Raw genomic sequence first — 18,468 nt, forward strand, 5'->3', positions numbered from 1 at the left:
TTTATTTCCCATATCCTTTGACAATAATATAAATGAAGAAACTTGTCGGAAAAATATAAAGAATGATTGCATAATTTTAGTAAGTTTTTTTATTATATGGTATAAATCTTCATAACATTTTGGTCAAAAATCTTCAAAATAACTTTTTCAAAATCAACATATTCGAAAATCATCAAATTGCTCGAAAATCATAATAAGAACTATGTTGAAAATTTAATAAGATCTAGTATCATGAATACTAGTTTACGGATTGGAAACATACAATTTGTATACAATTTGTAAATACGAACAAACATATGAGATTGCTTTTGATTCAATTTTGTTTTTTAAACCGCGTTCGAATATAAATAAAATTAAGTAGATATTTGTGTAAATTATTAAATTTTAGGTGGTAAGTTAAATTAAGTTAAAAGAATGTAATCGGCCTTGAGGTTGTGCCTGGTGTGCGACCGCATGAGATAACGAAAAATTTGAAGCCCAACGGAATGTTTGCATAGTAATTGTTTAAATAAAAAGAAAATGCACTTAATTTAGTAACTGCGTTTCTTTTACTTTAATCAAACAAATATGAATCATTGTTTTAATATTAAAAAATAAAATCATATAGTATGGCCTTTTTTGTTTTCGCACAGGCCTAATGGCCCATGATATAATCAGGGCGACATTGTTTAAGAACATATTTTGTAAATGATTGTATTAATTAATGTTAGCAAAATGCACTATTTAATATGATAAAATGAAAAACTTAGTATTTGATTATATAATTCATTCATTTAAATCAAATGTAGGATAATAGGCTTGGCTTTGGGTTTGTGAACTACTACGCGAAGCCTTACCGTTATTCCACTTACTTGAGATCGATTACACTCGAACGATTACTAACCAAACAACCAAACGATTATCATCGGGCAATCTTTTTTCAATTTATAATTTATTTTGACCATGAGTGACAAACTATTTTTTTAAAAAAAGGTGTTATTCTTTGAACAAAGAACAAGAAACACCCACAAGGTGACTTGTCGTTATCATCAACTCTCTTGATTGCATTATGCATTCCAATAAGCAGGGCCGGCCCAATAGGGCGGGCAAGTTGGGCGACGGCCCCGGGCCTCACTACGGTTTGGGGCCCCAAATTAATTTTGTTTGATATATATATATATATATATATATATATATATATATATATATATAACTGATTTGTGTCAAAAGATTTACCAAGGTTTAAGTAGATGAGGTGTGTGGCGTTGAACGTATCCACATTAGTTATCCATTACTAAACAACTTATTCTCTTAGTAATTCTCATAGAATAATAGTACTGTCCACACGTCCGCACAATAGTTGTTCATCCACATTATAACTTTTATATATATATATATATATATATATATATATATATATATATATATATATATATATATATATATATATATATATATATATGTTTGGGATACATGATAACAAACAAATGAACGCTATATAATAGATAGCATTATAATAGAAGTAGTAAGATGTAATTGTGAATGAGAATAAAGTTTTTCTTATGTCATTTCTAATTTTTGCTTTTTCTAAGTTTTCTACTATATTTGTGGTTTAATATTAATAATGCAATTGTTGGCATTTTGAAGTTATATCCCTTTGTGAAAACGTTTTTTATTTTAAATTCATACATATTTGAAATTTCGAACATGTTATTTGTTATAAAAAAACACTTTTTCCGGTTTAAAATGTCAACAAAAAATAGACGAAAACATCAAAAATTTCGATTAAGATTTTCATACTCGAAATGAGGGAAATCTATTGAAAAGTCATTATGTTTAGGCCTCATAATCGATTTAGTCTTTATCAATTTTTTAGTAATTAAGGCCCAAAAACCGTCAATTATAGTTATTTTCACCATTTTACCGGTAAACTGTCGATAAACTGGTGACCAACAAAATATAAAAACTTTTTCGCAAATAAGTTCAATATATAAGAATTTTTCTTCAAATATATAATTTTTAATTTTTTTAGTATTATCTTATCATTTTAGTATTTGTTTTGTCTAACAGATTGCATTATCATATATTAATTTTATGGTATTTTTTTTATAAATAATATATATTATGAAAATAGTTTTTTTCTTCTAAAAATAATCGTTTTTATAATATTTTTGTCTAATGGATTGTAATATCTAATCTTATTATGTTTTATTTGTATAACAGATAGTATTTATTACGAAATATTTTTTTTCTTTTAAAAATAACCGTTTTATAGTACTTTTGTCTAATAAATTAGTATCTTATATTAGTCTTATTGTATTTTCTTTATCTGATATAAAATATCTATTATGAAAATATATTTTTTTTTCTTCTAAAAATAATCGTTTTTATAATAATATTGTCTAACATATTGTATTATCTTACATAATTTTATGATGTTTTCTTTATCTGATGGACAATATCTATTATGTTTTTTTTTCTTTTAAAAATAAATATTTTGTAATACTTATGTCTAACATATTAATATCATATATTAATCTTATGATATTTTCTTTGTCTGTTTGAAAATATATTATGAAAATAGTTTTTTTTTTCTAAAACTAACTGTTTTTATAATATTAATATAAGATAACATTCTGTTAGAAAAAAATATTATAAAAACGATTATTTTTAAAAGAAAAAAACTAATCCATAATATATATTATATGTTAGGCAAAGAATATATATATATATATATATATATATATATATATATATTTATATATTTATTTATTTATATATATAATAAGATTAATATAAGATAATACAATTCGTTAGACATACATATAATAAAAATGATTATTTATAGAATAAAAAAAGTATTTCATAATAGATATTCTTTGTCAGACAGAAAATATCATAAGATTAATATAAGATACACACAAAAGAAAATATAATAAGATTAATGTAAGATAATACAATCTGTTTGACAAAACTATTATAAAGCCATTATTTTTAAAAGAAAAAAATTATTTTCGTAATAGATATCATTTGTCAGACAAAAAAATACCAAAAGATTAATGTAAGATAATACAATCCGTTAGACAAAAACATATATACTAAAATAATAAGTTAATATTAAAAAAATTAGAAATAATATATATATATATATATATATATATATATATATATATATATATATATATATTTTAAAATCCTTATATTTTTGGATTTATTTGTGAAAAGATATTTATACTTTGTTGGTGACACCAGTATTTTACCGGATCAAAATGAATACAACTGACGGTTTTTTAGATTTAATTGACTAAAGAAAAAGAAATTATGATTAAATCAGTATGAGGTCTAACCATAATGATTTTTCCATATATTTTCGATCGAAATAATCTATTTTTCAAAGATATTTACAAATCTAAAACAATGTGAGTATCCCACAATTTTAACATATCGCCCCTCAACTTTAGTCTTGCAAGACTATGTCACATGGTCCACTTGAATTTTTGTTTTCATTATGATCATAATCCATCACATGTGATAAAATTGAAACGAACGGGATAATATATTAAAATGGATATTTTTTGTATGGGTTCAAGTGGATTGGAGTGAATCGATCCAAATTACTTTTTTTCTAATTTTAATTTAGGTCATTAGGAGTGGTCGATGGGCATTTGAGAGTTTAGAACGTAAAATCAAATGATTATTATTTAAATAAAATCGATAAAAAATGAAAAAAAAATCAAACAATATTAGTTGCTGGCTCGGATTAATTCGAGTGGTATAAACCAAAAAAAAATTAAAGTTCTTAAAATCGTACCCGACGAGGTCTTATATATTTATATATTTTTACAATTGTACTGTTACTAATAGGGAAGGGGTGGGTGGTGGTTGCCAACGGTAGCATCAGCGCACCTGAGAATGATGTCGATTGTCGATTGAGATGGCTGATAGGCAGATGAGTGATGTCTGATGGTGATCGTTTGACGATTGTGAGGCTTGGAGATGTAACGTCGTTTTGCTCTCACTTGATTATTGTTTTTCTTTAAGTTATATTGTACTACTCGTATCGGATTGAGCTATTAAAATATAAAATATCGGATATAAAAATGAGATTTATACATGTATTTTAGTTGTCTAAAATACCATGTTAGTTCATTAAAATTATTTAAAATGGGTCACTACTTTTGTATATCTTGTTATAAAAAAAAAATAGGTAGGTCAAGTGACTTACTAAAGCTTAACATGCTCTCGCCAATGAAGGTGCTAAATAGAGAGAGAGAGAGAGAGAGAGAGAGAGAGAGAGAGAGAGAGAGAGAGAGAGAGAGAGAGAGAGAGAGAGAGAGAGAGAGAGAGAGAGAGAGAGAGAGAGAGAGAGAGAGAGAAAAAAAAAAAGGTTGACAATGAGGGAATCATTCTCAGCCACACATTTATTTTGCCACAAAACACATAGGCATACCGACGAAAATGGATAACGAATAAACATGTGTTTTCTAACCAAACATGTTTCCTTAAACTATGCTAATCATTACCTTAATATACACAAAAACATATTTTTTTGTTTTTTTTTTTATTTTTAAAAAGCCATTTTTATCGAAAAATTATTTTAAATATATCAAAATTCATAATTTTTTATTCTCTATAAATAGACATCCATATTGATATAGTTTTAAGATAAAATAAAAAATTTATTTTTTTAGAGTTTCAGCTCTCGTTATTCATAAGTGAATAAAAATCTATCAGATTTTTATTACAGTACATTCGTTATTCACTTATTAATAAAACGTATACTTAATTTTTATTTATAGTTTAAGTATCGTTCATATATGAATATGACATGTAATAAAGTTTTCTTACTTAAAATATATTTTTTACATCATCTTTCGTCATATATTCTATTTATATATGAATAAAAAGTGTATTAGCTGTCGTCATATTTTATATTCATTTATCAGATTTTTGTTACAGCTAATTTGTTATTCATATATGAATAAGTAGTATAAATGATACTTAAACTGTAAAAAAAATCAATTATATATTTTTATTCATAAGTGAATAACGAATGTACTGTAGCAAAAATTTGATTCATTTTTATTCACTTATGAATAACAATAGCTGAAAATATAAAAAAATAAATTTTTTATTTTATCTTAAAACTATATCAATATGGATGTCTATTCGTAGAGAATAAAAAATCATGAATTTTGGTATATTTAAAAAATAATTTTTCGATAAAAATTGTTTCTTAAAAATTAAAAAACCAAAAAAACTATGTTTTTGTGTATATTAAGATAATGATTAGCATAGTTTAAGGAAACATGTTTTGTTGGAAAACACATGTGTATTCCTTTCCAATTTCTGCTGGTACGACGGAAGCTTTTGCGGTAAAAAATAAATGAATGGCTGAAAATATGTCCAATACGGGACTTGAACCCTCAACCTTATGGAGGGAGGGCCACAACATGATTGTTCCTAAATGGATATGGTGTTTACTTGTCAAAGATATGCCAAATCACCATTATGCATAGCCTTACATATTATGTAAAAATTTAATTACGAACCAATATAATAAATTGTTATAGTAATAATTTGGCTTTTATTTATGGAGTTGAAGGTATTGCATGAATTATATACTATATCTAATTTGAAAGTGCAACTGATCAGGAGAGTTTTACATTTCAGATTTTTTCAGGTTTGGGATATTGACAATTTTAGTCCCAAACACTTTTGCATTTTAGATTTTTGCCAAAAAGCTTTTGAATATTGTCAAAATTAGTTTCTATAATTTTGTAATTTTCAGAAAAGGTCCCTATAACTTTTTTTTTATAGAAACAACCAACATGTTTAAGATTTTTGTATGTTGGTAGGTTTAGCCCCTAAGTTAGGGATGACAATCGTGTCGTGTTTGGTGTATAATCTCATTTTCATAACAAAAAATTTCATTTTAATTAAGGTAAAACATCTCGTTTATAAAAATCCAAGTTAAAAAAATCCATTTGTTCCGAAATACATTTGTTTGAAAATCAGAGAAATGTAACAAATATTGATTTCCCATGGCTGCTGATGAATGTGTATAGTCACGTTCCTGTCTTCCCACGATCACCGATGGTACTTGAGAAACCTTTGATTCACAACTGTAAGTCAAAGCTTAATGAGTTCCCCCAAAATACCACACACCATAATATACATACAATGTATGCACAAATATGAGCCTTCAGTCTGTCTGGCCCGCCTCGCAAGGCCTACAACATGCCTGGATCGCTCTCTCTCAGCATACAACTGACCCACTACTAGCCTACAACACACTGTTGGCCCGCCCGAGTTTGTTGGCCTTCAGCACAAAGCAGGATCGCCTCAACCCACCCCACCTCAATATGTCAACATATGTAACAAACAAGAAATCAAGTAAACACATAAGAAATCAAGTAAATTTAGTTCCTGTAATTTTATAATTTATAGAAAATGTCCCTGTGAACGTTTTTTTACAGAAACAATCCACATGTTTAAGATTTCCGTATGTTGGTAGGTTTGGCCCCTAAGTTAGGGGTGGCAATCGTGTCGTGTTCGGTGTACATCCCATTTTCATAACAAAAAATTTCATTTTAATTAATGTAAAACATCTCGTTTATAAAAATCCAAGTTAAAAAATCCATTTGTTACAAAATACATTTGCTTGAAAATCAGAGAAATGTAACAAATATTGAATCCCCATGGCTGCTGATGAATGTGTATAGTCACGTTTTCGTCTTCCCACGATCACCAATGGTACCTGAAAAACATTTAATCCACAACTATAAGTCAAAGCTTAGTGAGTTCCCCCAAAATACAACACATCATAATATACATACAATGTATGCACATACATGAGCCTTCAGTCTGTCTGGCCCGCCTCACAAGTCCTACAACATGCCTGGACCACTCTCTCTCAGCATACGGATGACCCACTACTGGTCTACAATACACCGCTGGCCCACCCGAGTTTGTTGGCCTTCAGCACAAAGCAGGACCGCCTCAACCCACTCCACCACAATATGTCGACTTATGTAACAAAAAAGCAATCAAGTAAACACATAAGTACGGACAACTATCTACCCTAGCTCACTACCGCATACCAGGCCTCATACTATACACTATGCCACTACTGGAAGAACTCTAAGGAATGAATAGCTATATGTAACTAGAGGTGAGATAGACATTCGAATAGGACATTCCACTCTATAGCCACAACCAAACAAGGAACAAGCAAGAAAGCCTAGATCAAGAGTTCTCAGGCTATCTTACGTGACAACATGCAACCCCTTGGGCACTCCAGTAGACGATCACCAACCTACTGGTACTCTAACCAGCATATCACTACCCATATATCCTAATTTCCTAACATACAAGGATATACACAATAATACGTAGTATAGAGAGGAAACTCACCTTAATATAAGACCCAAGGAAACACAACAACATGTTCACTCCCCGCATTGATCACTCTCGCGAACCGACTAGCACCAAACCAAGGTGGAAACTTAATCAATAACCTAATTCCTTCAAGTTTGACCCAAAGTCAAACTGGTCAAAATGTCAAGGATCAAAGATCAACCCTCACCACAACGTAGAGGACTCTTGGCCATGTAGTGGGAAAATCCAGACAAAACACTCGTGAGAACCTCAATCTTCATGACGTGACGGGCATATCGTCATGTCGTGGGAGCTGATCCTGAACAACTTAATGGATTAAGCCTTTAATTTATCAAGCTACACACTCATCTCCACCAGAAGGCTTCCTTACACCCAAAGAGTCATAAAAATCATGGATTTATAGTCGTGCATGTCGAATGCATGTCTTTCCCCAAGCTAAGTAATAACAATAGTGGAAATGAGGTCAAAAATCCCATGCATGAGCCTAAACCTAACCAAATCTCAGATCTGGAACACTAAACCTCAAAGGGGCCTCGAGGATCCTTAAAGTTGCCAACTTTATGGAATCCATCCACTCAAACTCTTCTAAACATGGATAAAATGCAAAAAAAAAAAAAAAAAAAAAAAAAACCTAGATTTAGAAGCATAGAACATAAAGCTTAGAACTTGAACACTCACAATGGTCTAGAGTAAGTGCTAGAAGATAATAGTGAGACTTGCAAGTTGGATATATGCACCAAGGAGGCACCTTCTCCTACAAGACACCAACAACACCACCAAATGCTCAAGAACTCAACAATAGAGGCTAGGGTTTCGTTGAAAGGGTTGGAGGATAAAGATGATGCCCTAAACCTTGAGTTTAGGGGCTTAAATATGGAAGAAAATGTAAACAATCATGGGCTTGGGCTGCAGTTGTGGTCACGTCGTGACCTTCCTTTCATCACGTGGTGACGGTCATCTCGGATATGCGTTTATCCAATTGGCATGTCACGTCATGGTACTCCATTCATCACGTCGTGACACAAGGTTTTTCCTAACAACCTTATCTTTGATCCTTCTAAACCCTCAATCGATCTATTCTGAAAAATGGGTGTTACAATTCTCCCCCACTTAAATTAGATTTCGTCCTTGAAATCTTTTCTCACATTTTACTCTCGTAACACCCTTCGAACCCCTTGTGGGTTCTCAAAACCCGATTCCTTCAACACGAGTTGAGATTACTTGAATGCCAACATCTGCTATCATCGATGCAAAGGGTTCCAAAACTAGGCTCATAAGCCAAACCGAGTAGAGACTCCAAAGATCTAAATCATATCTAATACAACATCTCTTAAGTAGTCGACCACCTTCAGACACTTACGCCAACACCATTTTTAGCGAGAAATACGCGACCAGATAAAGAACAAACTCCAATCATAACATCACTAAAGCACAATGAGTAGAACCAACTCCCTTTTCCATAACTTTTAGATCCCAGAGTTATACCTAACCTCCAGGTAGACAGAGCCACCTCATAGGTCACCCATGCTGACCAATTTTAACACCTGGTTTTAGTGATGTCTTAATTTTGAGATGTCGGGCCAGAATTTGATCAAGTGGTGGTGTTGGGCTTCAAAGGAATAGGGTTTAGGTCTTTTCATATGTTGGTAATGTTAGATTAAGTGTTTAAAGCCCGCGATTTGTGCCTTGAAGTAAAGGGTAAAATTTAGAAAGGTGATATCTGGGGTTCTTGCATGAATTAAGGATTTTAGTTCAATCTGTTTTTAGTCAAAAGTAACTAGATAAGAATGTAAGGCTCGTCAATACTTTTTGTGCATACAAACAACGCCGAAAATGGAGTTGAAACGAGGAAGTTTTGGTTGGTTGATGTTGAATTGGAAGATGAGGGTTTTGCACTATGCAGGGCATAGGCAAGCTACGCAGGGCATAAATTGTAACACCCCGTTTATTAAATAACTAAATAAATAAATTAATGATTGTATAGTAGCCCTAAAATCAATAATTAAATAGCAAGGTGTTGGATTCGAGGAGTTAATTGGCACAATTTAGAAGTTGGGGGTTAAAAGTGTAAGTTCCGGATTGGTTTTGTAAATATTTATAAAGGTAGGGACTACTTGGTAAATTATTGGGACTTAACTCAAAAGGATTTTGAAGACTAAGGGCTATTTGGGTAATTTTGGATTTAATTTGAAAGGAAAAGAGGTGGAAGGGCTGGATATGTCATAATTGAGATATTGGGGGTTAAAAGGGTAACTTCTGGACTGGCTTTGCAAAGAAATTCAAACACGGAGGGTTGTTTGGTAAGTATTGTACTTGATTTGTAATGAATTTAATGCTGAGGGTTAAAAAGGTAAAATAAGGATTTATTTTGAAAGAAATGGGGGAAGGAGGGACCATTTTGGTCATTATGGAAACAAGTTGTGGGGATCAGGGTATTTAAACCCGTCACCCCCGGAACAAACCCTAACCCTAAAGGGGGATGCACCAGCCGCCACCCTTCCGGCGCCGCACCACCCTTGTACCTCCAAGCTTTCGGCCGCCACCTTCTAGCCACCATGAAGCCACCGTTGAGTTCCTGCTGCCGGTGACAACGAGAGCCATCAGGAAGGAGCAAATGAAGACCGCCGGCGAAGCTTCAAACGTACACCATTCTCTTTCTTCTCCTGCTTCAGCCGCCGCCATGTGGAGCCCTCATCCGCCACCTGTTACGTCGCCGATACGTGACTCTCCAGCCGCCGGATACCGCATTGCACCGCTCTATCGCCACCACCACTTCAGCAGCGGTTCAACCGCCATCTTCTGCCGCTGCTGCTACCGTGTTCGTGTTTACGAAGTGTGTGTATGTGTTTGCTCAGTTGGGAATCAAAAGAACCGCCGCCACCACCGTGAGGTGGTGGCTGTCATCGCAATATGTTGTTGTCGCCGTCGTGAACCATCAGGTGGGTGGGTGGGGGTGAATCTCGTAAATCTGTAGCATGTTTGTGTTTATTTTAGGGTTTGTGTATGTTTTGTGTGGCTGGAAAACCAAGAACAGCCACCACCACCACCGTGAGGTGGTGGCTGCTGCCATGTACCACCGCCGGTCACCACTAGGGTGGTTGTGTGTGTGTGTGTTTGTATTAGTGTGTGTGTGAGTTATTTGGGTTTTTACTTTGTAAATTGTAACTAGAAAGTAGAATAATGAAAAGAAACTCAAAACCATCACCTTGAGGTGGTGGCTGCCACCTCCTGCCGCCACCAACCGCCGTGTTGGGTGGCGGTGTGCTTTTGCTTGCGTGTAGTTGCTTTTTGGATGCTTGGACTCGAGTGGACTAGAACCCTAACCACCACCGTGAGGCGGTGGCCGCCGCCGTGAGCCGCCGTTGACCACCACTACCCAAGGTGGTAGTGGGTGGTGCCTAACTAGCGAAACCCTAATGGGCCTAGTGAAACCCTAATGGGCCTAGTGAAACCCTAATGGATCTAAGGGCTTAGCTTTTGGGCCTATTGGGTTGGGTTTGGGTTGGAAACCCTAATTAGGGTTTAGAAAACCCTAATTTTGGAATCATGGGCTTGGACTTATCGGGACCCGCATTTTGGGCCATTGGAATTGGACTATGTATTAAGCCCGATTACACCATATGATTTGTCTAATGAGTTAAGTGAGAAACACTTAACCCTAATCGTCATTTTATGTGAAAACCCTAATTTCACTTGGGCTTTAAGTTGGGCCTTTCTATTGAGCTTTGGTGATTGGGATATTGATGGGCCATCCAAGAACAATCATATGGACTAGAATAATTTAATGGGCTTTAGGGTAAGGCCCGTGTGAAGGTTTGGGCCCAATTTGGAAAATTGGGCCATAGATGAGCCATAATTGGGCCTTTATGATTACGAGATATTGGGCCATTAGAAATGCCAAATGTTTGGACTGGACTAAATGGTTGGGCCTTAGAATAAGACCATGTAAAGGTTTAGGCCCAATTTGGAAAATTGGGCCATATGTTGGGCTTTGACTCATAGTTGACTTTTGGGCCTTTGGATTGGGCCTTGGGCTTGAATCAAGCTAAGATAGGGATAAAGCAGTCTTTTACCCCAAGCATGGACTTATGGGTATATGTTGGAACCCAATTATTAATGGGGTATTGTTTTGATGTTGACAGTTCGGGAATCTGTCATCCAGCAGTCCGGGTTTTCGTCTGCGGGACTTCAGAAATGCGAGGTGAGTTACCTTCCAGTAGAAGTGGGTCTACGGCCACAATGCCGACCCACTAGTAGGAGTTGGTTGATAGATGACTATCTTTGTGATAATTATGATATGTTGTATGTGTTAGCTTGATATGATGTTATGTGATATTGGTAGTAAGGGAAATAGTCCCCGGTTACCGGTCGATAGGGTCGAAGGGGTAGTTTAGTACCCAGCTATGCTAGACAGATTATGATGTATGTGATATGATATTATGTGGTAGTAGTAGGGGTGAAATAGTCCTCGGTTACCGGTCGACATGACCGAAGGGGTAGGTTGGGCACCCCGGTATGCCTAACAGGGGTAGGTTGAGCACCCCGGTATGCTCAACAGGGTAGGTCGGGCACCCAGATATGCCTGACATGGGGTAGGTCAGGCACCCCGGTATGCCTGACAGTATGTGATTTGTATGGTGTGTGGTATGATGGGGGAGCTCATTAAGCTTCGTGCTTACGGTTTACAGTTTTTGGTTTCACGTACTCATTTTCAAAGGAAAGGAGTCGGCTTGATCGCAGCGCATCACACTATGATTTTCCGCACATGAGATCTTTGGGATTACACTCTGATATGATTTTATGATAATATGATTTGATTATTGACACTTTGGTTTTGACATGAGATATGATTATGAATGTTTTTATAATGTTGGTTTTATATAATAACTTAATTAAAATGAAATTTTTGGTCTTGAATTTTGGGATGTTACAAGTTGGTATCAGAGCCTTGGTTTGAGGGATTCGGACACACTCTCGGGTGTGTCTGGACTCAAACTGAGGACTTGGTATGAAAATTTTCAAAAGAAAAATTATTTTTATAAAAGAACTTTGAAAAGAATTTGAAAAGAGAAAAGAACTTTGAAAAGAACAAGGTGTGTGATGCGTGCAATCAGCCGAGCTCAAGTATGTTTTCCCCAAGATACCCATACATGTTATGATATGCTATGTTATGATATGATTATGAGAACTGCATGCTAGACTAGGGCTGAGGATCTAGGAAGATGCCTTATATGCGTATTGTATGTGCTTGTAGACTTGCATGCTAGTACTGACCAGTCAGTGATAGGATAGCCTGTTTAGGTTATGCCTGATTGTATGAGCCTTTGAATTGCATGTATAGATTCCTGATTAGAGGATAGAATGGTTTGATTGGAGTATGATGGTTAGATTTTCCATTGTATAAATGTTGTTTGCTTTGTGCTTTGTGGGACTCTTAGTGATGTGAGTTAGCTACTAAGTGAATATGCTAAGTCACATGGGACACAGGCCGGATAATCTCATAACAGTGTTGCAGAAATCGGCCTTAGCGGCCGATTAATCGCTTGGCGGCCTCGAACCGATTACGATTAGGGTGCTTGGCGGAAATTGGTCAAAATCGGTCAAACTCGGGCTTGGCGGTCCTTGGCGACCTTGGCAGTCCTCGGCGGGCATAGGCGAGAATTATTTAAAAAATTCAAAAAAATAATAATTTTCAAATATTACACCAAAATTTTAAAATTTTAAATTTTTAAGCTTTCAAATTTTAAAATATTATACTAAAAAATTTTAAATTTGAAAATTTTAAAATTTTAAAATTTAAACTTTCCAGATACTTAATTTTTTAGGAAATATTAATTTTTTAAATAATTTTATTAATAATTTAGGGTCCCCGATTAATCCCCGCCGATTTTGATTAATCGCTTATTGCCAGTCGATCGTCGAGCTACCGCCGAGCGATTTTTACAACCTTGTCTCAGAGTGATGGACTTGACCCTATTGCACAACTCTTGTTTGAGTCCAACCGTTCTAGGGATGGGTCTTTTACTCGAAGGATTATCTGATCTCTATTGCATGTGGCTATATTCATGAGGTAGCTAGTTGACATTATTGGGAATCTTTCAGCACCTGAGGACTGGGTGGGTTCGGGAACCTAGGAAAGCCTAGGATATGTTTCAGTGGGTTAGTAGTGAGGTTTAGTGAGACTTGGATGTATTAGTTTGAGGAAGTGACTTGGAGGATTCAGGAGGATTGCTGAGGAAAGTATGGATAGGTGTGGAAGGTAGTACTGGGCCCGTATTACTGAAAGCACAGGATCCATACTCGAATCGGTAAGAGTCTTGGAGAATCTGAGAAGATTCGGGGAGGAGTTTGTGACCCGGTTTGGGGGTAGAGTATGTTCCGGCTATTGCATCTCAGCCATTGGCAAGTGAGCTAGTGAGCGTGACAGGGTGTCAGGCCCTGAAGGATATGAATTCCAAAGTCCGAGGATGTGAGATCGATGTGGAGCACTTTGAGAAGAGAGGGTCGTGCCAGGTGCATATAGTAGAGGGTCCCGGAGAGAGACCCAAGACTTCTGATCATCGGATGAAAGGCCAGCAGGGCCGGAGTCAGTGAAGCACTTGCAGGAAAGTACACAAGGGAGTTTGACATTCCAAGGGTTTAGGCTGCTACAAGGGTAGTGGGGTTAGCCATGTCAGCAAAAGGTGATCAAGATTCCTCCAGATGTTGCGGGCATGTCATCTTCTACTGCTACTAGATGGATGTTGGGAATACGTATCGCTTTGGAATTGTGAGTGAGTTTGGATAAGTCGGATCTCGGGTCGGTTTTCTGCTAGTGTTTGGGTTATCAAGGATCATATATTCCATCCTACATGCCAAAAAGTCCTTGATGAACCCACAGAGGGACGCATCTTTCGGAGTGGGTTCCGCGTGTACCGTTATCATTCCGAATCTTCGTCAGGATCTGTGCAGGGTATTATTTAGAGGATATTCGGTCAGGGTTAGAGCGATAGTTCTCCAGTGAAGTCGGTGTTCAGTGGTTCTATCATGGTTCAGGCATGGTCGACAATTGTCTATGGATGAACTTTGGAGTTCAAGGCACTACCGTTGCTAGGGAAGGACTGGTAGCATGAAGATAGTGGAGTCAGGTGCGGGTGTTAGATGCATAAATGTTTGGTCATAACATGTTCAAGAGAATTGCATTTCTCGCAAGGGTTGTGTTCGGTTAGAGTTCAGTGGTGTTGCGAGTGTGGAAGTGAGAACGAGGTTTTGTCAGCCAAGTTGAAGATTAAGGTCTCCAGTTATCAGCATGGGAGGTGGAGTGAGGCGTCAGACTGGTTCAGATTTCAAGAGTACTCTTCCAAATTTCAGTGGACGGGCGATCTTAAAGTTTAGCAGGTGACTGATCGCTAGCATTGGTAAGTACAGGTTGTCATCAGTGGATTATTAGGAAGTAAGAAGGATTGGGAATCCTTCAATTCTCACGTACTGCGAAGACTTAGTTGAATCTAAGTGGGGGAGAATCGATCAGGTATTCAGGAGCAGAAATAGGTGTGAAACTAGGATGAGTTTCGCATCCCCGTCAGGACGGAAGACGGTTGAGTGGTCGCCTTGATTGAGGATTGGGTGAGCTGGGAGTCAGAAAACGTTCCAACATTTGGTTCACGCTTTTCCTTGGCATTAGATAGAAGGTTTTGGGAACCAAGTTAGAGGTCCAATTATAATTCAAGTTCAGTTGAGTGTTAGGTTGAGTGCATGTTCGACCAGTATGGAAAGTGTTGTAAGACTTCAGGGGTAGCCGTAGCATTCACGAGGTTGGCAGACAGTGTTAGAGTGTTGTAAGTCTGTGGTTGTAGCTGTAGCATTCACGAGGATGGTAGATAGTGTTATAGTGTTGTAAGTTTGCGGGTGTAGTCATAGCATTCACAAGGTTGATGGATAGTGTTAGAGTGTTGTAAGACTGCGGGGGTAGCCGTAGCATTCACTAGCGGTTAGATAGTGATAAAGTGTTATAAGTCTGCGGGTGTAGCCGTAGCATTCACTAGGTTGGTAGATAGCATGATCGCGTTGTTAGGATGCGGAAGGAACAATAATACTCACCAGTTCGGGTGTAGCAGTGAGGGCGTGGCAAATCCACAGATTGGTTTATGGATTCCCCCAGAGGAATTAGACCTGGTTGAGCCAGTGATAAGACTATAGGAGCGCCACTACAATTATGAGATCAAGGAAGCAATGGACTGCTTAAGGTCGTTTGTGATATAAGGCTATAATTGGTCAGGTAGCAATAACTTTTAGCCTTGGATTTGGTGACGTCAGGATTCGACGCATGGACCCGATTGGTTATATCAGAAGGTTGTTAGAGCCACAGTGGCATGATAACTAGTGGCAACTAGTTCCAGAGAAGGATTTCGTTCAGAAGTCGTGTTAGGCGACTAAGTGGGAATCCTTTGGCTCCGCACCCGGGCCGGAACCCGGTATTTTAGAAGACTGGTAAACGAGTTGAGACTAGGGAGGTCTCGGTAGATTTTGGAAAGAATCCATGTGGCAACATACTGCTTCAGGCAGTTCAGTGTTCGGGCAGTTTTAGCGTTTGGGCAGTGTTAGTATTTGTGTTTTAGGTTGCAAGTACGGACGGAATAGCTGGTTGATTGGGAAGTGACAAGTCACTCACAGCGGGATTAGCTTAGCCTTGGCCAAGTATAAGTGATCTGCAGGGATAATTAGGTCTGTGATCTTGTTTTATAGTGGGAACCTCGAGCTATTAGAAGTTGCGTAGTCAGTTGAGGGATAAACGGACTGGATTCAACGATAATGATTCAGTATGAGTGGTCTGTCAGGGAATCAGACCATCTCAAGATAGCAGATTTCAGACGGAGTAGATGTGATCTTGTTGCGAGAAATTCGTTCACCTGCGGATCATAGGGCTTTGCGAAGATTGGTCACGGCTACCCTGGGAAGGCTAGGGTGTGCCCAGGATGGTGACCATGTTACTAGAATGGTTGGGCGAGTAAGGAATGGTAAGGAATGATTTCGAGGACGAAATCTAATTTAAGTGGGGGAGAGTTGTAACACCCCGTTTATTAAATAAATAAATAAATAAATTAATGATTGTATAGTAGCCCTAAAATCAATAATTATATAGCAAGGTGTTGGATTCGAGGAGTTAATTGGCACAATTTAGAAGTTGGGGGTTAAAAGTGTAAGTTTCGGATTGGTTTTGTAAATATTTATGAAGGTAGGGACTACTTGGTAAATTATTGGGACTTAACTTGAAAGGATTTTGAAGACTAAGGGATATTTGGGTAATTTCAGATTTAATTTGAAAGGAAAAGAGCTGGAAGGGCTGAATATGTCATAATTGAGATATTAGGGGTTAAAAGGGTAACTTCTGGACTGGCTTTGCAAAGAAATTCACAAACAGAGGGCTGTTTGGTAAGTATTGTACTTGATTTGTAATGAATTTTAATGCTGAGGGTTAAAAAGGTAAAATAAGGATTTGTTTTGAAAGAAATGGGGGAAGGAGGGACCATTTTGGTCATTATGGAAACAAGTTGTGGGGATCGGGGTATTTAAACCCGTCACCCCCGGTACAAACCCCAACCCTAAAGGGGGATGCACCAGCCGCCACCCTTCCGACGCCGCACCACCCTTGTACCTCCAAGCTTCCGACAGCCACCTTCTAGCCACCGTGAAGCCACCGTTGAGTTCCTGCTGCCGGTGACAACGAGAGCCATCAGGAAGGAGCCAATGAAGACCGTCGGCGAAGCTTCAAACGTCCACCATTCTCTTTCTTCTCCTGCTTCAGTCGCCGCCATGTGGAACCCTCATCCGCCACCTGTTACGTCGCCGATACGTGACTCTCCAACTGTCGGATACCGTATTGCACCGCTCTATCGCCACCACCACTTCAACAGCGGTTCCACCGCCATCTTCTGTCGCTGTTGCTACCGTGTTCGTGTTTACAAAGTGTGTATATGTGTTTGCTCGGTTGGGAATCAAAAGAAACGCCGCCACCACCATGAGGTGGTGGCTATCATCGCAATATGTTGTTGTCGCCGTCGTGAGCCATCAGGTGGGTGGCTGGAGGTGCATCTCGCAAATCTGTAGCATGTGTGTGTTTATCTTCGGGTTTGTGTGTGTTTTGTGAGGCTGGAAAACCAAGAACAACCACCACTACCACCGTGAGGTGGTGGCTGCCACCATGTACCACCGCCGGCCACCACTAGGGTGGCTGTGTGTGTGTGTGTGTTTGTATTAGTGTGTGTCTGTGAGGTATTTGGGTTTTTACTTTGTAAATTGTAACTAGAAAGTAGAATAATGAAAAGAAACTCAAAACCACCACCGTGAGGTGGTGTCTGCCGCCACCAACCGTCGTGTTGGGTGGCGGTGTGCTTTTGCTTGCGTGTAGTTGCTATTGGGATGCTTGGACTCGAGTGGACTAGAACCCTAACCACCACCGTGAGGTGGTGGCCGCCGCCGCGAGCCGCCGTTGACCACCACTACCCGAGGTGGTAGTGGGTGATGCCCGACTAGCGAAACCCTAATGGGCCTAGTGAAACCCTAATGGGCCTAATGAAACCCTAATGGATCTAAGGACTTAGCTTTTGGGCCTATTGGGTTGGAAACCCTAATTAGGGTTTATAAAACCCTAATTTTGGAATCATAGGCTTGGACTTATCGGGACCCGCATTTTGGGCCATTGGAATTGGACTATGTATTAAGCCCGATTACACCATATGATTTGTCTAGTAGAGTAATGGACTTAATGGATTAAGTCCTTAATGGGTTAAGTGAGAAACACTTAACCCTAATCGTCATTTTATGTGAAAACCCTAATTTCACTTGGGCTTTGAGTTGGGCCTTTCTATTGGGCTTTGGTGATTGGGATATTGATGGGCCATCCAAGAACAATCATATGGACTAGAATAATTTAATGGGCATTAGGGTAAGGCCCATGTGAAGGTTTGGGCCCAATTTGGAAAATTGGGCCATAGATGAGCCATAATTGGGCCTTTATGATTACGAGATATTGGGCCATTAGAAATGCCAAATGTTTGGACTGGACTAAATGGTTGGGCCTTAGAATAAGACCATGTAAAGGTTTAGGCC

The sequence above is a fragment of the Lactuca virosa genome, chromosome 5 (genome assembly GCF_052849685.1).
Source record: "Lactuca virosa cultivar CGN04683 chromosome 5, Lactuca_virosa_CGN04683_v6, whole genome shotgun sequence".
In the NCBI taxonomy this organism is placed as follows: domain Eukaryota; kingdom Viridiplantae; phylum Streptophyta; class Magnoliopsida; order Asterales; family Asteraceae; genus Lactuca; species Lactuca virosa.